The sequence below is a fragment of the Octodon degus genome, unplaced genomic scaffold, assembly GCF_000260255.1.
Source record: "Octodon degus isolate 3935 unplaced genomic scaffold, OctDeg1.0 scaffold00018, whole genome shotgun sequence".
Classification (NCBI taxonomy): Eukaryota; Metazoa; Chordata; class Mammalia; order Rodentia; family Octodontidae; genus Octodon; species Octodon degus.
In genome coordinates, this window is record NW_004524594.1 from 17,031,534 (window position 1) to 17,037,533 (window position 6,000).

Below are 6,000 nucleotides of genomic sequence, written 5' to 3' on the forward strand. Positions count from 1 at the left end.
ATTAAAATCCATCACCTTACTCTCCCCACCCTGGCTGCTAGGTCAACCTGCTGCTTTTTCCTCCGGCAAGCATATTGCAAACCACTGGACAGCCACTCACTCATCCGTCTGTACCAACCAGAGGAGGAGAGGGCCCAGGTCCCTTCCAGTCTGGTCAAGCCTCAAGAGCTGATGCTATAAACAGCTCAGCCACTGCTGCTGAAACAGTCCCACCTGAAGCCCTGAACAGCCTCCACAGGTTGAGAGAGTGGGGTTACTAGCCCATTTCAAGTTATACAGCTGGCCAGGCAGGAGCCAGGCCTCTTCTCCCCAAGATACTTAGGCTGAGGCTGTGGGTGTGGTTGTTAGATATGGCAGGATACAGAGTCAGGGACTGCTGCATTTGAAGGGCCAGAGCAGATACCCTCCCAGGCCTTGGAAGTAATCTAACAGGGACTGGTGAACCTTTTAGAGCTTTCAATGGTAACAGCCAGTTGGGGCATGCATACCATGGGTTATAAGTCTGTCACCACTGGTCTAAGACAAAATGGTATCTACTAGGTAAAAGCCATTAATGCTGTAAACATCCTAGAATGCAAAAGACAGCCTCCCCGCCATAAACGAACTAACAAAAACATGACAATGACTGCTCCTGCCCCAAGTGTCACCAGTGTGGCAATTAAGCCTTGGCCTGAGGGGCCTGGATGATTTTGACATACTGCTTACTTTCTCACTGAGTTCTGAAAATGGATGAACACTTTCCTGGCCTGGCCTCTTCATTCATCCAACAAATCAATGAAGCCATTCAACAGAAATGTTCGACACACCCGCTGTGTACCCACCCTATAGAGAAGACAGACACGCTCTCATGGGGCCTCTCTTCCGGTGGAGGAGACAGGCAGCCAACAAATAAGTAGACGCCTGAGGAACCAGAAAATACCATAGTGTCGCCCATGCTTTGCAGAGACTGAGCTAGTAAGTCACTGACTGACAGGGGCTGACTGATGTGGCGCCAGGTCAGAGAAGGCCTCCCTCCCAAGCAGCATTTCCAGTGAGCACTAAATGAGAAGAAACGGTTATGAGAAGGTCATGAGAAAGGGCAAACCAGGTACAGGTGGCTGATGCAAAGGCCCTGAGGTAGGAGGGATGCTTGACTGACTGAAAATGAAAGAAGGCTGGTCGTGGCCAGATCTCAGTGAGGGAGTTGGGGCAGACCTTGTAAAAACCTTATGAAATCAAAATTTCATTTTCTAGAAATAGGAGCCACTAGAGGGTGTCTGGCAGGAGAGTGGTGGGCACTCATTCAGTCCTTCCTTCCTGGCTTGGGGGTTTTCTGCTATAAAGGACATAGAGTGGATCACAGCTCTCAGCCCATAAATCGCGGGCACCATAGGGGGTCTGCCAGGGCACGGCACTGCTCCTTTCCACCCATCTCCACTCCACCCCACTGCAGCCCTGCTCCACGTCTCCCCCCTCCTCCCCGCAGCTGCTCCAGAGTAATTTATTTATATCAGTGTGTGTGTGCGCTTGCCCTGGTGTTGCATGTCTGGATGGTTTGTAATTCTGATTTAAATACACAGTTGTGGACTGAGGTCTTTGTTCTGTTTGGTGTTTGTGTCACTCAGCACTGAGTTTCCACACGTCATCATCTCCACCTTGTGAGGTACACATCTTTTACCCCAGCGGGGGCCTGTGACTGCCCCCCACCACCACCCTGCACCAAGTTTGCGCATGGCCCCTGCACAGCCCCTCCTTGGTGAGGGGGTGGGAGTGGGGAGCTGCTCCGCTGTGTTTACTATGGAGGAAAACGGTGGGGCTGCAGGTACCAAATATTTCACTTGAGGAAGAAGCACAGGCCAGCTCTCCAGAAAGCCTGTGCCTGCCCCAGCTCCTACCTGCAGCTCACAGAAAGGCTCTTCCTCCCCTTCCTGCAGAAGCCAGCGCTCGCTAGGGCCCCTCATGCTTTGTTGTATGAGAAACAGTTGTCACTTTCATTTGCATTTCTCTGATGGCTGAGGTGCTCTGGCAAATTCTCATCTATTTGTTAGGCCTCCTGCAAACTGCTGATCTTCCTGCCTTTTTCTTACTGCTTTGCAGGGTTTCCTGCTCCTATGTATTAGCTATTGTTCTCTGATCCGCTTTAGTTGTTTCAAATGTCTTGTAATTTGTCATGCGCCAAGTTACACTCACAAGTCAGAATGAAAAAGGCAAACCACGTCTTAGTATGATGAATATAGTGACCTTTGCCATATGATGGATTTGATTCACAGAAATCCTTAGTTTGCATTTATTCCAGTTCATCAATTTTAGGGTTGAGGTTTGTGCTGCCTGGGTCCTGTGCAAGACCTCCAAGGCTACCCAGGCCAAGAGATTATCCTTCCCAGTTTTGTCCTATCAAACAAGTATCAACTACATTTTATTTTTTAATCTTTAGTTAATTTGGAGCTCACTTTTACAAGGGGCACAGGTCGGAATTTACAATAACATTTATTTCTATTTTGCTAATTTCCCAGTATCATGTTCTTATAGTCCCGTTGATATGCGGTGCCACCTTTATCACATGTCACCTTCGTCTAGACTCAGGGCGGCCACTGGGTGCTCTCTGGGTTTCTGTCACCACACCATTCTGACTGCTGAGGCTTTGGGGCTGCTTTTCAAGTTTGTGTGGTAATATAACTTTTTCTTCCACATACCTTTTGAGGAATAGCTATTAAGTTCCTCAAACCTTCCAAATGGAAGTGTAAGTGGAGTCTTATAGAACTGAAAAGTTTGGAAAATCCTGACATCTTTCCAATGTCAATATTACATGTTCTATCCAAGAAAATGGAATATCTGCATATCAAAATCTTCCTTTATCCTTTCATTTTTCCATAAAAGTCTTATTTGTTCCTTCTGAAGACCTTGTATAAATTTTGTCACTATTCTCAGACCTGGTATAAATTTGGTTGCTATTCTGATTGCTATCTTAATCTCTATTATCCATTTTAATCCCTATTGGCATAAAGAAATGTGGTACATAATCACTACTGGCATAGACAAATATTTGTTTACTTGGTTTTGGTGCATTAATCTTATACCTAAAACTTTGCTGAAATCACTTCTTAGTTGTAAAAGTTTTGTTTCTTTTCTTTCTGTCTTTCTTTCTTTCTTCCACATAGCTCAGCAGTATTCAAAGGCAGTCTAGGACTCCAGAGAGCCCACCCAGACCCTTCCAGGAAAGGTCAAAAACATTTTCATAATAATACTCAGACATCCTTTGCCTTTACTTTCACTCTCACAAGGTTAAAGAGTTTTCCAGAGGCAGATTGACCCCATAGAACACACGCTTGTACAGTCCTATACTTTACGTTACTTAGTTTTAATTTCTAGAAATAGAACTATCAATAGATATAACCCATTGTACAAAAAACTTCTTTGGGGGCCTCAGTAACTCTAACAGTACAAAGTATCCTGATAGAATAATATATATTTTAAGAATTCTGAGAAAGATAAATGATCTTGTGAGTTATAAATACAGTTTTTTTCTCTTCCTACCAGACCCTCTCATCTCCATTTCTTTTTCTCACTATTAGAAGACGGCACCCTCAACCTAATCCTTGTAGCAGAGTAAATACCACACCTCCAATTTCTGTGCTAAATTTACCAAAAGGTTAAATTTGGGTGTATAAATTGTATCAAGTTGGGGAAATTCCCTCTTATCTTGGCTTGCTAAGCAGTATCCTCCCAGCTAACTTCCAAAAATCGTGCATAGGCATTAAACTTTATCGTGTAATTTTTCTGTCTCTATAGAGAGAACCATATGGGTTTTCTCCTGTAGTCTCTTAATATGGTGAATTACATGGATAGGATTTCTGATATTGGATCATCTTTGCATTCCAAGGAGAAATCCCACTTGTTTAAGAAGAATTGTTGTTTAATATACTGTTGGATTCAGTTAGCTAACATTGTATATGGAACTTCTGCATCTATGTTCATCAGAGAAATGGCTCATGATTTTCTTTTCTTGTGCTTTCTTTATTTGAATTTGGACATGCTCTGATTCACAATTTACCAAGATCCTTCTAGCTGGAGCATAAATCCTGAAACAGATCCACTTTTCTCTTCAGCATGTTTGGAAACACATTAAAATAGAACCATAATCAAGCAACCCAATCCTTAAATTTTTCTCCTAGTGTGTATCTGGAAAACAGGTGCAGAAAGGGATCATTTGAGACACCATAGAAATCTGGTTAATCCAGCCTGCCTGCTTTCCTTCACTGAGAATTGCCTGAGCAAGGCTGTGTATCAGGCTCTTGGCTGAGTGTGGAGTAGGCAGCCGAGGCCAGGACACAAAAAGTTCCTCCCTTGGGAGCTCTTGGTCTAGCAAGGGGACACGGTAAAGACTGGTAAGCATACATCAAATGTATTTTTATTATGAAAACTTTTGAAGTAATCTAAGATAGAAGTATTCTATTTGGATGAATTATTCTGTCTCAGGAGGCCTAGAACATTCTATAGGGAAGCCCACTAGTGCTCTTTCGCCAGTGCTCTTTCACAGAAAAGGCAGTTTGACCTGCGGGCAGAGGGAGGTAGATAGCATTGAAGCCTGCGATATGAATTGTAGCTCCTGTTCGATCCACTCTGATCCACTTACGACCAGGATTTCTATTTCCTGCCTCTATCCCTCACCCAGAGGGTGTTCCCCACCCCAACTGAGAACCAGGCTCTTTACTTCATCTACTTCAAATCTCCACCCACACTCAAAACCTCAACTTTAATTCCAGCCTGGAATCCCCACTCAGGCTCTTAATCCCAACTCCAGCTACGAACCGGGCCCCACTCAAAGAAGCAGACCCCAGACCCTCACCCCCATCCCAGACTTAGACCTGAGACTCTGAACGACTGCCAGAACGCTACGCCACGGACTGAAATCCCCACGGAGAACGTCGAGGCAAACTTCCAACTCCACCGTACTCCCATCCTAGGACCCAGACTTCAAACCCTGAGGTGGATTACGAACTCGACTCAGATCCCAACTCAGCAGCCTTAGAACCCGGAGGTAGCCCCTCCCCCACCTCCGCCCCGCCCCAGGCCTCCAAACCACAATGGATTTAGAAGCATTAAGGGGGGAGGGGGGATTCAGCCACGTAAGTGCCTGTCTGGCAAGCTCAAGGTCCTCAGTTCGATCCTCAGTACAAAAGAAAAGAAAAGAAAAGAAAAGAAAAGAAAAGAAAAAGCATAAAGTAGATCCCTGACCCTGTCACAACTCAGAACCACGAAGTGGACTTCTGACTGAACTCAGATCTCAAGTCTGTCCTGGTCTCGGAACCACAAAGCCAGTTCCAGACCCAAGACCAAGACCGATCCAAATTCGGCCCAAATTTAGAACCACAAGGCGGAACCCAGACTGGAGACCGTCCCAAATAGGCCCAATCGGCCCCGACTAGGAACCACGAGGCGGACCCCAGACCAGACATGGTCCCAAATTAGCCCAAATTGGCCCCGACTAAGGATCACGGGGCGAACGCCAGACAGGAGACGATCCCAAATCGGCCCAAATCGGCCCTGACTAAGAACGACGAGGTGGACCCCAGACCACAGACGGTCCCAAATCGGCTCAAATCAGCCCGGGCTAGGGATCAAGAGGCGGACCCCAGACCAGAAACAGTCCCAAATCGGGCAAATTAGCCCAGGCTAGGGATCATGAGGTGGATCCCAGACTAGAGACGGTCCCAAAACAGCCCTGACCAGGGATCATGAGGCAGACCCCAGACCGGAAACGGTACCAAATCGGCTCCGACTAGGAACCACGAGGCAGACCCCAGACCGGAGACGGTCCCAAATCAGCCCTAACTAGGGATCAAGAGGCGGACTCCAGACCAGAGACAGTCCCAAATCGGCTCAAATCAGCCCAGGCTAGGGATCATGAGGCGGACCCCAGACCAGAGACAGTCCCAAAATGGCCCTGACTAGGGATCATGAGGCGGACCCCAGACCGGAAACGGTACCAAATCGGTTCCGACTAGGAACCACGAGGCAGAC

The 6,000-nt window shown here is 46.6% G+C and overlaps 1 protein-coding gene across 3 annotated transcripts in view; it reads left to right on the forward strand.

The window, feature by feature from the left end:
- The window catches only part of Kcnq1 (potassium voltage-gated channel subfamily Q member 1), a 339,994-nt gene that overhangs the window by 189,436 nt on the left and 144,558 nt on the right, over positions 1 to 6,000 (forward strand). The gene's annotated exons all lie outside the window — the stretch shown is intronic.